This window comes from Vombatus ursinus, unplaced genomic scaffold, assembly GCF_900497805.2.
Source record: "Vombatus ursinus unplaced genomic scaffold, bare-nosed wombat genome assembly UNPS02014863.1, whole genome shotgun sequence".
NCBI lineage: Eukaryota > Metazoa > Chordata > Mammalia > Diprotodontia > Vombatidae > Vombatus > Vombatus ursinus.
This window is the reverse complement of record NW_020954641.1, coordinates 40,025,919-40,042,105: the sequence shown is the minus strand read 5'-3', so window position 1 is coordinate 40,042,105 and position 16,187 is coordinate 40,025,919. Positions and strand designations below refer to the sequence as shown.

At 42.7% G+C, this 16,187-nt stretch overlaps 1 pseudogene; it reads left to right on the top strand.

Moving 5' to 3' along the window:
* Positions 1–527: 527 nt before the first annotated feature.
* Positions 528–15,682, top strand: LOC114027697 (annotated as a pseudogene).
* Positions 15,683–16,187: the final 505 nt, after the last annotated feature.

Sequence of the window (16,187 nt, the reverse complement as noted above, 5' to 3'; positions counted from 1 at the left end):
GCCACCCTATGAAATAAGTGTGATTATTATATCCCTATAGGACCTTTTGGTGAGCTCACCTGGAGTCACCAATTAGGATTTATGTTCAGTGAAGCCAGAATCCAGTGTACTAAAGGCTCCATGAGCTCCAGTGAGTTGTTCTAGAGACTCAGGTTGTTAAGGCCAGGAGGCCTTAGGGAGGGGAGGTGCTACTGTATTTCCAAGTCCTTTTCCTCGGGTAGAGCCAGGCCTGAGTTTTTGCTATAGTTATCAGAATGAGCTCTGATCATACCTGAATGCACTTTTCCTAGTCCTCTACCTTCTTACTGGCCCCCACTGGAGTTCTCTGGGACTAGGGGTGGAGGAAACAGCTAGAAGAACAAAGGTGAGTAGTACTTTGCAATAAAACAGGAAGCCAGAAAAAACAGGTTTGTAAGATTGATGACTTTGGGGCTTGTGTAGGTTAGACATGTAGTCTCCCTTGAAATTATTGACATTCCTGATTGAGACTTTCGAGTTGCAGACACTCCCAAGTGTGCTGTTAGCGCATGGCTAGCTGGTTCAACATCTTCCTAGATCTCTGCTGCACTAATAGTCTCCATACAGAAGAAAATCGTAAGCTATTATGAGCTGGAAGGGACTTTGGAAATTATAATATAGTCCCATCCCTACCCCCCCCCCCCCCACTTCTCCTGCAGTGGATAAGAACACTCAGCCTGGATTTAGGAAGACCCAAATTCGGATTTGGCCTTACATACTAACTACCTGTGTGATCCCAAGCATGTTATTTAACCTCTTTCTGCCTCAGTTTTCTCATCTGTAAAATGGGAATAATGATATCACCTATCTCTCAGGAAGGATAAAATTATTTTGAGGATAAAATGAGAGAATATTCGTAAAGCAATTTGCTATTCTTAAAGCTAGTATTGTATTTATAGAGGAGGAAACAAACTCAGGGAAGGGAAGTGACTTACCCAAAGTCTCACAGGTAAGTAAATTGTCTAAACCAGAGTTCCACCTCAGATCTCTTGACCTTCAGGAGTTCTCATTCCCTTGTATTACGTAGAGTAGCTCAGCCACAGTATGAATTAGATTTGCTTTTTTTTCAGTCTGTTCTCTAAATCTTAGTGTGATTCCTATAGACTTTTAGCTAATAGCTGCAGTATCTTGAATCTCATTGTGTTATAACAAGAAACCATAGGGTCACCCTAAATCATGGGTGGGCAAGGCCACATGTGGTCCTCTAGGTCCTCAAGTGTGGCCCTTTGAGGGAATCTGTGAAGTTTGGATTCTGTCAAAGGGCAAAATTTGAGGACCTAGAGGGCCACATGTGGCCTCAAGGCCAAAGGTTCCCCACCCCTCCCTTATATTGTACTTTTTCTAGGGTGGGATTTGGATTGGGGTGAGGGTTCTCTTTTTTAGGAGGGGGAGGTCTTTTGTCTTTTAACATGGTAAATTGGGATGTTGCAACCACGATTTCCTGACTGATTCCCTCAGGCTGTGTAATAATATTTATATACAAATGCTGACTCTGTCTTTCCACCCAGGAAAACATCAGATGCTATTGAATATCTTTTTTTTTTGCGTGTGACAGAAAACAGAGGGCTGGGGCTCACACATGCCTGTCTCCTTAAGCTTCTCTGGAGAGTGTTCTTGGGCTAGAAAGTGATTTTGATTTGTGTTTTTCAGTGACATCCCAATGATGCATACAGGCAAATACAGAAATATTTCAGAGCCCAAAGAGCCCACTTCTGTCCAGAGGAGACTCAGAATCTTTGGTTATTATGGACTGGGAAAAAATACATTTTTGAGGGGGTTAGATTCAACCTCCTCTCAGGCCATCCACATTTCAGATATGGAGACATAAAAGACCAGGCTGTATTTCTAAACAAGCCCTTAGAATGCCTGTGGTAAATGGGACCTCAGTGACACTCTTGATTAACCCTGAAAGGAAAAGATTGGAGTCAAGACAAATAAAGCGCCATTGAGATAAATTAGTCAAGGGCAGACTGAATAATTGTTCTTCTAGTTGGCTGAAAGTAATACATAGGATAATTACTTTCATAACAGTTACCCTCCTGAAATCCCACCTCCTCCAGGAAGCTTCCTCCATCTAATTGGGAGAGTGATGGTGATTTCCTTGACATATGACCCTGAGGCCTCCCCCTTCACTCACCACCCCACTTAATGCGTTTACTTAAGGCATTCATGTATTTAATTTATGCATCTGTTTAACTGTCTTCTCCTGGAGTAGATGGAGAGCTAGATTTGGAGTCAGAAGACTTGGGTTCTAGTCCCAGCTTCATCATTTACTAGCTGTGTGGTCTTAGGCTGGTCCCTTAACCCCCCCCCCCCCGACTTTATTTGTGTGTAAGATAGAGATAATAACAAATACATCATCAGCTTCTCAGGGTTGTGAAAAACTCAACGTATCAACAACAACCTGTGATTTCCTCGGCATGGGATTCCCTCCACCAACACCAATCCTAGTCCATCTGTGACTCAATGAGTAAGTCTGAGGTATCTGTCAAATGAATTGCCCAGGGTCACACAGCAAATAAATCTCAGAGGTGGGCCATGAACCCATGTACTGCAGATTCCAGGTCCAGCATGCTGGACTCTATACCATCTACTTCTCTGTTGTGAGGAAAGTGCTTTGTAAACCTTAAATCATATGTAAGTGTGAGTTATTTTACATATGTGTATGTATGTATACCATGTATAATACATATATTTCTAAATGATGACATAGAAATATATATGATATTTGACTGGACCTATGATTTTATCATTGTATGACAAATTATAGTCTTAGGGAGCTACCAGGGCACTGAGAGATTAAATAATTTGCCAAGAGTCACACAGCCACCATGTGTCACAGGAAGGACTTGATTTCGGGTTTTTCTGACTGCCGGGCCCATCCTCTGATCATTCCACCAGGATTTTTCTTCTTCCTCCTCCGTCTCCTCCTCCTTTTCCTCTTCCCTGTCTTTCTTCTCCTCATTATCATACCCTGTTCCAATATAGGTTGCCTTTTGAAATTAAATCATCTAATTGGGAAAGTGTTACATAACTTGCAATTCATTTTGTACTATGTCTATCATTGTGGTACAGCAAGCAGTTATCTAATGAAGACTTTACTGAAAAAACCTAGGTCAAGGCCCACCTCTGACACTTTCTTGTGTGACCTGGGGCAAGTCCCTTCACCTTTCTGAGCCTTAGTTCCTTCATTCCTAAAAAGGCAATGGTGATACTGGTGTTACTTAACCCCCAAACTGGGAAGAAAATGTTTAAGCCTGAAATGTGAGCTATTATGATCTGATGGTGTGCCATGCTTTCGCTCTCATTTTTAAAACTCATATTTAAAAATTTGTGATCCCAAAGTTTTAATCCAGGTTAATTATTATCTAAGCAGATATGTCATTTTTTACTCTCAATGATTTATTTCCTTCAGAGCAATCAGAATTTATCAGTTTGTTTTGTTGTATTGTGGTTTCTTCCCTCTCATTCTTCCTTCCTTCCTTCCTTCCTCCCTCCCTTCCTCCCTCCCTCCCTTCCTTCCTTTTTTTCCCCTTCCTTCCTTTTTTCCTTTCTTCCTTCTCAAATGTGTGAACGTCTCAAATGTGAAACCTGAGTACTTTCCTCTACCCAATTTCTCTTGCTTTGCCAGAGAGATGGTAGGCAGCTAAAGCACTCTTTAATTTGTTTTCTCAAGAGCCTGCTCCCTCCCCCCAACTGGAAAAGAAGACATCCATTTTCTAATGGGCTCCCAGCTGTCTCCAGCCTCCGGAAAGGCATCCCCAGAGCAGTGGGTGTGAACTGGGTAGTTAATTCCAGGCCTTCCTGCCTTGAAGTGTCCCATGACTGGGGGCTCCACTGCATTCCCCTCACACCTGGCCTATTTGGGGGAAGGCTGCCCAGCAGAGCCTTTGAGAAACAGCCAGGTTGGTGGGAGGTGAGAAGCAGACAAATGCCCAAATACTGTCCTCCTTTTTCTTTTTCCTTAAATCTGATTGCTTTGCACCCCCACCCACACACATACACACTCCTCTTAACACCCTGTGCCACCCCACCCCGCTCCATAGACAGTTTGGTCTTGGTATTCCACCTTCTTTCATTATCTAATACTATAATGCTTTCTATCGGAAGGAGATAGCTCTACTTTAGTTAAATGTCATGTGCTAGCTGCAATTTAGACAGACCTTTTAGAGGGAGGGAAAAACAGGCACCTTTGCATGGATGTGTGCCTAGTAAATTTCAAATATTATTTTTGTGTATAACATTGTATAATGCAGCAAGCCTTAGACAGGAAAATTGTGGAGCAAACATAAGTTGCTAGAGACCGTCCCTAATTGCCCCTTTAGCATCCTTAGTCCCCTGAGGCTGTCACCTCCTGCTCTCGTGCTCTGCCCCCACCCAGCTTTCAGGAAAGGCTTTGATAAACTCATTCACTGGGGTGTGTAAATGACTGTGGAGTCTTCCTGTGTTACCCCTCCCAGGGGTATTTGCATTTTAAAACCTTTAGCCAAAGGGAATCTCCAATTCTGGAATTGAAGACTTCTTGGAGCTGGGTGGAAGGAAGTGTGTGGGAGAGAGGAGAGCTTGCATCTCTGGAATGGCCCCACATGGGCAAAGCAGTCCCCTGTCTACTTTTGCAGCTGGTCCTGCTTCTGTATCATGTAAACTCCTTTAAAGCCAGGGCCATGTCCCATTTCTGATACACTCTGGCTACTCAGGAAATGAGAAATCCTTGCAATGATGCAAATTTTAAAAGTAGAATTTTTATTGTTTTATTTTTGTCAATTTTTATTGTTAGTATTACCTTTAGTTCAGTGGGAAGGACAAGGACAAATCTTAGGAGACTCATGGAAGGATCATAGATGCAGAGCTTTAAGGGACCCCAGAATCCTCTTGTCCAATCCCTTCCTTTCACAAGACACTGCATCTCTGCCCCTGGGCATTTTCTCTGGCTGTCCCCCAGGCTTGGAACTCTCTTCCTCCTCATTTCTGCCTCCTGGTGTCCCTGACTTCTTTCAAGTCCCAGCTAAAATCCCAATTTCTGCTAGAAGGTTTTCCCAATTTCTCTTAATTCTCACGCCTTCACTCTGAGTTGATTTCCCATTTATCCTGTATGCTATAAGTTGATTGGATAATGTTTGTCCATAGTTTTCTGCATGTTGTCTCCCATTAGACTGTTAGCTCCTTGAAAGAGAGAACTATCTTGTACCTTTCTTTGTACCCCTAGTTTAGCGAAGTATCTGGCACATAGTAGGAAGTTAATAAATGTTGAATTCCTGACTGACAGGAAAATGAGATCAAGAGCAGTACCCAAGGTCACCTAGGCAGTGAGAAGCAGAGGGGTGATTGAAAGCCTGGTGCTCTGACTCCCAGATCCAGTGTGCTTTCAGCTTGCCCCACTCCTGCCCCAAATTGTAGACTTCGCTGCCACTATCCTCCAGATCTATGGAAAAATGGGAGAAAGGATCTGCTTGAACTTTAAGTTGCTGGGTTTCATACAGACTTTAAAAGATTCTTTGTTTCATCCCTGAGGGTATTAGGATTGAAATCCTCAACAACTGTGGTGGCCAAAAAGAAGAACAAAAAACAACAATAGTAACTAAAGTTTGTGTAGTATGCCAAGTGCTTTACCTACATTATGGCATTTGATCCTTACTACCTACCTAGATGGCACAGTGGATAGAATGCTGGGTCTGGAGTCAGGAAGACCTGAGTTCAAATCCAGCTGCAGACACTTACTAGCAGTGCGACCCTGGGCAAGTCACTTAACTTGCCTCAGTGGCTTTACCTGTAAAATGGGGATAATAATAGCACCTAACTCCCAGGGTTGTTGTGAAGAGCAGATGAGATAATATTTGGAAAGTACTTAGCACAGTGCTAGGCACATAGTAAGTGCTTATTAGCTGTTATTACCCTGTACTGTTGTTCAGTTGTGTCTGACTGTTTGTGAAGTTTTGAGGTTTTCTTGGCAAAGATACTGGAGCCATTTGCCATTTCCATCTCCAGCTCATTTGACAGATGAGGAACTGAGGCAAACAGGATTAAGTGACTTGCCCAGGATCACACAGCTAGGAAGTGTCTGAGACCAGATTTGAACTCAGGGCTTCCTCACTCTAGGTCAGGTGCTCTTTCTGCTATGCCACCTAGCTGCCCAATTACCCTGTAAGGTAGGTGCTTTCATTAGTATAATTTTACACATAAGGAAATCAAAGCTTTAAAAAGCTGCCTTACCCAGAGTCATATTGGTGACTGAATTCAAACACAGATCCTCTTGAGTCTAAGTCCAGCTCTCTGTTTACTGTGACAATTCATTACCCAGTGGGCAACCTTCTGGTGATGAATCTGTGTGCACTCAGGCTGCTCCATAGGCAATAGAGAGGCAAGCTACCATCTTAGTCCTTTGCTATACTGCCAGAATTGACCCTAACCTTCCTTAGCCTTTGAGACTCCAGGGTCCCCTTCACACTGGATGGGGCATTAAGGGATCTAGAATCAAGCTCTTCTTGACTTAAAAGTCCTTTACAACCTGGCCTCAGCTCACCTTTCCAGGCTTAATACCCATAATTCCCCTCATGATTCTTAATATCTGGTTAAACTTGTCTTCTTGCTGTTGCTTATATATGACACTTCATTTCCTGTCTCAGTATCTTTTCACTTAAATAGAACGGACTCACTCCTTCCCTCTGCCTCTTCGAAACCAGTCAGTCAGTCAGGAAGCATTTATTAATAATGTGCTAAGTGCCAGGCACTGGGCTAAGCAATGGGGATTCAAAAAAGAAAAAAAGAAAAAAAATAATCAGTGCCCTCAAAGAGCTAATGTTCTAATGAGTATACTGTAGTCTCCTTAAAGACTGGAGAAACACCTACATGAGACCTTTCCTGATCCCATCAGTGGCTAGTTTCTCCTTTTCCCCTTCCTCCAATCACCTTTTATCTATTTTTCGTAAGTCTTAAACTTGAAGGGAGGGAGCATCCGAGCTCATCTTGTCTAGCCCTCTTATTTTTATGTTGAGAAAACTGGGGTCCAGGAAGATTAAGTGACTTGTCCAAGGTCACACATGTTTATTACCTTAGAATATAAGATCCTTGAAAGAAGGGACTGTTTTACTTCTATCTTTGTATCCTCAGTGCCTAACACGGTACCAGAGACAGCTAGATGGCACAGTGGATAGAGCGCCAAACCTGAAGTCAGAAACAGTCATCTTCCTGAGTCTAAATCTGGCCTCAGACACTCACTAGCTCTGTGACCCTGGACAAGTCATTTAACTCTGTTTGCCTCAGTTTCCTCATGAGTTTCCTCAGTAAAATGAGCTGGAAAAGGAAATGGCAAAGCACTTCAATATCTTTGTTATGAAGAGTCAGACTCGACTGAACAACAGCAAAGCACAGTGCCTGGCACATAGTGGGCACTTTAATAAATGCTTTCAATTGATTTATTAGTAGAGGATGAAGTTGACAAGTAAGGCCTTGAAATTCCATCTCTTCTCAGGGGACTCTGGCAAAGCTGACTGCTGCTGCTGCTGCTGCTGTTACTGATGATGAAGATTTCACATCAAGTGCCAAGCTGTGCTCCAGCCCTGGATGCATCTAGGGTGAGAGAAGCATTTATCCTACAAATACCCTTCTGAAAGAGCTTCCTATTATAATAGAAGCCTTCTAATAGGGACCAGGAACCTATAAGAGAGGAAACTCCTATGCTCACATTCCCCTTAAAATTCTTCATTTTTTCACTTACTCCCTCCCTGCAAATCTATCCCAGCCCAGCTGAACGACCTTCATTATAGTTTTGTCTACTGTTACTACAGAATCCTTAGGGAAGGCTCCCCACCCCTGTCTTAGGAAATTCTTTGTTTCTAGGGGAAGCATTAATGCAAAGACAAGCCCCAGGTCCTCCTCTCAAGTTATCATTTTCCTCCAACTTAAAAAAAATGCCCTCAAGCCAACAAGCCAGGATTTGGAAGTGACCAGTTGGTCACTCAGCCCTAGCCCATAGCAACTTGATCAATAAAACTTCCTATACCAGAACTGAGGAAGAAGATGGGGTCGGTCAGAAAACAGATGTCAGCTTCCTGAGAATGACAGCAGCTGGTAGGGGAGTTGTTGACAGGCAGGTGGGAAACTGGGGCTAGGTAGAATGATTTCATTTCCCTTTAATTATAGTTTCACAAAACCCACTTGGAAGCAGATTGAATGTGGGAGGCCAGGTAAGCAGATTGAAGAACCGAATGAAACCTTGCTGGTTGGGTGAGGGGAGGAGCCCTACTCTTGTCCCATTATTGGATCAGATCAGAATTTAGAAAGACTTCATTATCTTTCCATTTTTCTAAAGTTCTAATGAAGTGGGATTGCATTTGGGTGAAGTCAAACTCAGTCTCTTTTTTAAATCTTTGCATTTTATTTTCCAATTAACAGGGATTTATTTTCTTTCACTCTTACCCCTGCCTTCCATTGAAAAGAAAAAAACCAAACTTAACAAACATGAATATTCAAGCAAAACAGATTCATGCGTTGGCCAAATCCAGTCTACATCTTGGATCTATCATCTCTCAAACTCTGTCTCATTAAAAAAAAAATTCCTATCATTCATTCATTTTCTTATTTAGTAACAATTTATTAAGTACCTAATAGGAGGTAGATACTGTGATAGAACAGGGATAAAAACTTCAAAAACAAAAAATCAGGACTTATCTGTAAGTAGTTTATAGTTTATAGGGGTATGGGAGTGAGAATGTGTACATAGAAAAGCAAGTATAAAGTAATATGAGGAAGGCCCTAACGTACGTGTGTATGTGTGATGATGGTGATGAATCAGGAAAGGCACGTCCACCTGAGGTAAGGCTTGAAAGAAACTTGAAGATAATGAGGGGTTCTAAGGGCAGCTAACTGGCACAGTGGGTAGAGCACTGGGCTTAGAATCAGGAAGACTCCTCTTTCTGAGTTCAAATCTAGCCTCAGACACTTCCTAGCTGTGTGGCCCTGGGCAAGTCACTTGACCCTGTTTGCCTCAGTTTCCTCATCTGCCAAATGAACTGGAGAAGGAAATTGCAAACCACTTCAGTATCTTTTCTAAGAAAACCCCCAATGGGGTCATGAAGAATCAGACATGAGTGCAGTGACTCAACAACAACAGAGGAGAGGTGTGAAAGAGGGACAAGAGAAGGAATTTGACTTCCCTTTCCCCAACTTCCCACCCAGAAAAGGGAGGCTATGATTGGAGATTTGCATGGTGTAATGGAAAGGGTATTTAAGGGACAAAGAGTAGGAAGACCTAGATTTCAGTCCTGGCTGTGCTCCTTAGGTGTACGGCTTTGGATAAGTCAATTCCCTCATTTTTCACTTCTTCATTTATATGATGAGGGGGTTGGAAATGACCACCGACCCCTTGTGTTTCAGTGATTTACTCATCTCTTCCAGCCAAGTCCCTGTTTTTTTGTGGTCCCCCTGGACCGGTAGGTCAGACTGGGCGAACACTCTTTATTGAGGCCTGGGAGGAGGAAAGTGATCAAGTTTAGATTGCTGCTGGGTAGGGGAGCAGCCGCTAGCCTTCCTCTTCCAGCCCATTCAAAGCAGTTTTAAATCGGATTAGCATTTCAACAAACACTTCTAGGTTTACTCTCCTCCGAGGGAATCAAAGGGCCAAGGAAGAACCTCTGCTGTTTGCTTTTCCTTTATGTAGAAATTTGGGTTGTGGCTATAGCCAGCTTTGGCAGTCTTCTCTCTCTCCCATCTCCTCTCTCCAACTTAGAACTTTTCTCACATGACCCTGCTCAGTGTTGTAGAGCTTCAGAGCTGGAGGGGGCAATAGAGATCTGAGAGCCCTCATTTGACAGAAAGGGGGTGGCCTCAAGGTTGCACAGGTGTCACTGTGGAGCCCAACCTGGAACCCACATCTTTTCCTGCTACCATGCTGCCTCCCCATTGCTGTTTTCTTGGGGTAGGAGAAAGATGGCTCCAGCTGCGTCTCAGAGGCCCAAGGCATTAAACACAGGAATCTGACTGCAAGTGTCCTTTTTGCTCTTGTCCCTTAGCTCAGCTGCTTTGGTCACCAATGCACTAGTGAAAGGGAAGAATGCTTTATCGTGTGAAATAAAGGAAGCACCCTGTGTGGAAAGTGGAAAGAAGGATGTGACTCTGGAAGAGAAGACCTGGGTTTCAATCCAGGCTCTGACATTTACTACCGATGTGACTGAGCAAGGCCCTTCCTCTCTTTTGTTTTCAGTTTCCTTATCTACAAAATGAGGGGGGTGGGTAGTATTCTTCATCATTGGCCCTCCAGAATCATTTTTGGTCTTTGGATTGATTAGAGTTCTTAAGTCTTGCAAAGTTATTTTGTCTTTATAATGTTGTTATTGTATAAATGGTCCTCCTGGTTCTGCTCACTTCACTCTGCATCAATTCATATAAAACTTCTCAGGTTTCTCTGAAACCATCCCCTTTTGTCATTTCTTTTGGCAATGACAGAAGTGATGGACTCAAGATGCAGACATTCAAGGACATGACTAGTATAGGAATTTGTTTTTCTGTACTATACACAACAAGGGTTTTGTTTTCATTTTTTCCCCAATTGGTCAGGAGAGGTGGGAGGGAGTGAAAATAAATACCTATTCATTAATTTTTTTTTAAATAAGGAGATTGGACTAGATAACTAAATGACCAGCCACTGAGGTCTCTTCTAGTATTAGGTCTATGAACCCTAGATGCTTAAATATCTCTTGCCTCCGTTTTAAAGGGCTGGTAAATAGAACTGACTTCCTTTCCCTAATGGTAGAGAAAACAATGAAGATGGAAAGTCTTTGCTCAATGTTGCAGAGGTAGATGGTCTGGGTGGGTGGCTACTGGAGCCAGGCATGCAGAAAGTATAAAGGAGACATTTTTCTTCATCTTTTCTGCTGATATTTCCTAGTCATTTCAGTGAGATGTTTTCTGTGCATTCAGTTTCATAGTCTTTGCTCACAACAAAATAATAATCCAAGACATTTCTCACCATTTAATTGAAAAAGATGGGCTAGAAAAAGATAGAAAAGGGAGTCTGAGAGAAATAAGATTTGAACTGTACCAGTTCTGCTAGTTGCCCTTCTTATAAAAATACTATCCCTCAGGCCCCAGAACTGAGTCAGTTTTAGTTTGTTGGTTGCTACCTGGAGCATAGGATTGTAGATTGAGAAATGGAAGATACCGTAGAGGTCATACAATCCAACCCTCTCATTTTACAGATGAGGAAACTGAGTCTCAGAGAAGCGATCTCTTCTGTTAAAATGGATTGGAGTCTCCTATCACACTTAAGCACAGAAAATACTAAAATGATCAAGAGGAACATGAGGCATGAATTCAAAACCAAAAGTTTATGTTTTGGGTAATTATAGTTATCCAAGTATGCCTCAAGCCTATCCAGTTCATTTTCTTGGATGATGCAGGATGACTGTTAGTGTCTTTATCGCTTATTGAGCCAGGCTGAGTACGTGGCCTCAATTCCCTTGGAGTGTCCAACAGTTGGAGTATTAGGCAAGAATGAGTCAATCTCTGGATTCAGCCTTTTTCACTCCTGTGGGTAGAGGTCCCCTTTGGCCTGGGACAGTATTTCCCTAAACCTCCAAAGAGTTTCAAGATGCATTTTCTTTTCTATGTCTCTGAATCCAGATTTCCCAATATGGGCCTTCAGCTGGTACCAACCATCCAGGTACAACTGGTAGGTGGGCCCTTCATGTATCCTGATTTCCCAACTCTTCACTGAGTCTAACTTCCCTGTCACCAGGGAATCTAACCTCCCTGTGGACAACAGGTGGTGGCCCTTGTCTGGAGCTATTTCATAGGCTGGTAGTTTTTCAACTACTTGGTATGGGGTGGCTCTCCACTGGTCAGTGATTTTGCTATTTTTTATTTTTTTTGAATATTAAGATTTCATAGCAGGGGACTTCTGGCCAAGATGGCTGTCTGAACCAAGGCAGTCAGCCCATCTCCCTTACAGCTACTCCAGAAAGAACCTACAAATTGTACTAGACAAATAATGAAAGATAAAGTATGGTTAAGAGCTTTTTCCACTCCATAATTTCATTAAAAGTCAACCAAAAGCCCATGAGCCATAGAAAAGAGAGTTTCCAGCAAAGCCATCGTTAGTATAGATTAAGCATGCTTGCAGTTTCCCAGTGAGACCACGTATAGGCTGGAGACACCGGCCTGCAGAACTCTAAGTCTGAAGGCAGCAAAATCAAAGGACTCACACAAGAAAGTCCTAGTGTGGTAAGGGACCCACAGAGTGGGAGCTACTGGGAGTGGCTGTGACCAGTACAGGCAAAGCAACACCCAGACCAGACATCCTGGAGTCTGGGATGCCTGGCATTCTGTTCTGAGATATTACAGAGGACACTGAAGATGTGGCACTCAGAACCTTGAAGATCAGGGGACTTAACCAGGGGAGGTACAAGTTAGTATAGGAACCCTGGGGGCACAGGGTGAGGCTGAGCAGGGTTGACTATCACAAACAAAAGCATAGCTCTGCCCTGGCACAAAGCTCTCTAGCTCTCCTAAAGCTTGAGAGAAGTATAAGCCAAAGAAGACAGTGACAAACATAAACAAATCATACAGATCCCCAAAAGGTGATAGGAACTCCATAACTGCAAACAGAAATGCAAAGGAAAAAAAAATAGATTTTCCACAAGGGTTATATAAACACCTAGAAGCAGTAGGTTTTTAAAAAATCAAATAAATCTCTGGAGAAAAGAATATGAAGGAGAATAAATAACATAGAACAGAAAGTAGTAAACCTTATCCAAGTAACAGACTCCTTGAAACTTAGAATAGACAAATAGAAATCAATGATTTTATGAGATAGCTAAAAATATTAGAACAAAATAAAACAAATTTTTAAATAGAAGAATATGTAAGTTATCTTATATCACAAATAACCTAGAAAACAGATCAAAGAGAAATAATTTAAGAATTATAGAATTTTCTATAAATCATAATTATAAAAAAATCCTAGATACTATATTCTAAGAAATTATAAATGAAAAGTTCCCAGGTCTATTAGAACCAGAAGGCAAAATGAAGAGAGGAAGAATCCACTGGTCATTTCCTGAAAGAAACCCCAAATGGAAAAGTCCCAAGGATGTCATAGCCAAAATCCAGAGCTCCTGCTGTGTGTGTGTGTGTGTGTGTGTGTGTGTGTGCTGACAATACAAATACAAGCAGGAAGATATCCCCTGCCTTCAAGAAGCTTAATTCTAATGGGAGAAAACTATATAAAAGCACCCCAAGCCCAAGCATGGTAATGAAAATCGGGAGGAAAGCCCAGGGAAGAATGAATATATGGCTGGCCTGGACATCTACCTTAAAATGGAAGCTTCTGGAAGGAATTAGCCAATTAGAGGGAAAGGTTACAGAGGTGGAGGGTACTTTCCCCAGTGTGAGAAATCCAGGGATGTGTATGTATGTGTGTACATATACACATATATATTCTAAGCAGCAAGAAAAGAGTTCAAGTACCAAGGAACTACACTCAGGATTACATAATCAATCAATTAGGCACTGTGCCAAGTGCTGAGGATACAAAAAGAGGCAAAAGACAATCTCTGCCCTCAAGGAGCTTGCAATCTAATGGAAGAGACAACAAACACACATAAAAACAAGCTAGATACAGGATAAATAAGAAATAATCCACAGAAGGAAGGCACTAGAATTAAGAGAGGGTAGGAAAGGCTTCTTGTAGAAGGTGGAATTTTAGGTGGGAGTTAAAGAAAGACCAGGGAAGCCAGTAGGTAGAGATGAGGAGAGAGAGCTTTCCAGGCATGGAGAATAGTCATAAAAAATGCCCAGGGTCGAGATATAGAACATATTGTGAGTGGAACAGCGAAGAGGCCAGTGTTGCTGGATCAAAAAGTATGTGGCAGGAGTAAGGTATAAGAAGACTGGGAGGGAACATAGGGGCTAGGTTATAAAGGGTTTTGAATGCCAACCAGAGCATTTTATATTTGATCTTAGAGGTGATTGGGAGCCCTGAAATTTATTGAGTGAGTGTATGTAAAATGGTCAGACCTGCCCTTTAGGAAAATCACGTTATTGAAGGGAATAAATGTTCATATAGCACCATTACCAGGTGCCAGGTAAAGCACCTATCCTAGGTACTTTACAAATATCATATTTTATCCTCACAGCAATCCTGCAAGATATTATTGTTCCCATTTTACAGTTGAGGAAACTGAAGCAAACAGAGGTTAAGTGACTTGCCCAGTAAGTGTCTAAGGTTAGGTTTGAACTCAGCTTTTCTTAACTCCAAGGTCTAGCCAGGAGTGGGGAACCTGTGGCCTTGGGCCATATGTGGTCCCCAAAGGATTTATTCTGTGAAGTTTGGATTCAAAGGCTGCACTTGAGGACATAGAGGGCCACACGTGGCCTTGAGGCTACAGGTTACCCACCCCTGGTCTAGGCTCTATCCACTGTGCCACCTAACTGTCTCTTTAGTGGCTGAATGGAGGATAGATGGAAGTGGGGAAAGACTTGAGGCAGGCAGACCCTACTGCTAGAGTCCAGGTGTGAGGTGATAAGGGTCTGTACCTAGAGTGGTGGCAGTGTCAGAGGAGAAAAGGGGGTGTATTGGAGAGATGTTGCAAAGGTGAAATCTACAGGCCTTGGTAACAGCTTAGATTTGGAGGGTGAGAGATAGTGAGGAATCCAAGAGGACCCCTAGGTTGTGACCCTGAAGGCCTGGGGGATGGGGTTGCCCTTAACAGTGTAGAAGGGGCAGAGAAGGCAACTGATGAGTGAGAGGTATGGAGGTCATTGAAAATTGGGCCCTGAAAGATGAAAAGAAGATGGAACAACAAGAATCTATTTTAAAGAGGCTAAGCATATTATAGGGAAGGTAGACAAAAAACAGAAAGAGATAACTTAGAAGTTGATCATTGAGGTAAGGGTGTGCTGGTAAATGTTTAACAACCAGCTCTCCAGGAAAAAATGTACCCAGGACACACTTTTAAGTTAATATGCATTATTAATATTTTTCCATCACTTTCTTATTGTGTCCAACTCTTCATGACCCTGTGGATTATAGCACTCCAATACTGTACATGGGGTTTTCTTGGCAAAGATACTGGAGTGGTTTGCTATTTACTTCTTCAGTGGATTAAGTCAAACACAGGTTAAGTGACTTGCCCAGGGTCACACAGCTAGTAAGTATCAGAGGCTGGATTTGAGCCCAGGTCTTCCTGACTCGAGGCCCAGCACTGTATCTATTAAGCCATTAAGCTGCCTCCTAAACAGTCAACAGAACAATAAATGAAACCCTGATTTTAGCGTTTGCCTATTTTCAAGGTGTTAATGCTCACAGTTAAAGTTTATTAATTGCCCCAGAGCCCACACCAGCTTAGGACAAACCGAGGAGTGAACTGAGTTGGCCAAGTCTCTTTGTCAAGAACTCAGAGAGATGAGCAGGTCAGACTGATGGACCAGAACCTATAGTGTTTGAATGTTGCCAAAGAAAAGAATTCTCAGAAAGAAAACAGATATTAAGACGAGATAAAGCTACCAACTCAAGAAGGGCCAGACCCATGCTGAATTTGCTGAGAGATCAGTAACCATGCTGAAAAAGAAAACTGATGACTTGGAAGATGACTTCAGTGGCCAGGCACCGAAGTGTGAGACCATTAGCAAGGAAGTGGACAATGCCCTTGATGACGTGACCTCCAAGTAAATTCTTACCATTCCTTCTGCTCTGTTCTGGGTCTGCCTCCTCTAGCTTGAAGAAACCATCTTGCTCTCTACCCCCCACCCTCTCGTTCTGTGTTTTCTGGATTCTATTCTGTTTGGCCTGACTGGTCCCTTGGCATGGGGTGGGAGGATCACAGGGCCATTCTGTGCTCAATCCCCTCTTCTATACTAAATTAAAACATTTCCAAACTGCAATAAATGTTCAAACAAACAGCTACAGCTTCTTTCGTGCACTTTGTTGTTGCTCTTCTCCAGGCTCTGGATCTGAGCCTTCTTGTCTGTCTGAAAGAAACACCTCTGAGCAGTGGCCCAGCAGCAAAGTCCTGACTTGGCCTGGTTCTAAAAGGCCAGCCCCTAATTGAATCTCGGTGGCTCACAACCCAGGGGTTTACCTGGAGCTCTTTAGGGCCAGTTTTTGTTGCCTTAACCTACTCTCCCTGTCCATGTACTTCCTCCAGGATTGCTGGAATCCATTTGGGGCACCCAGT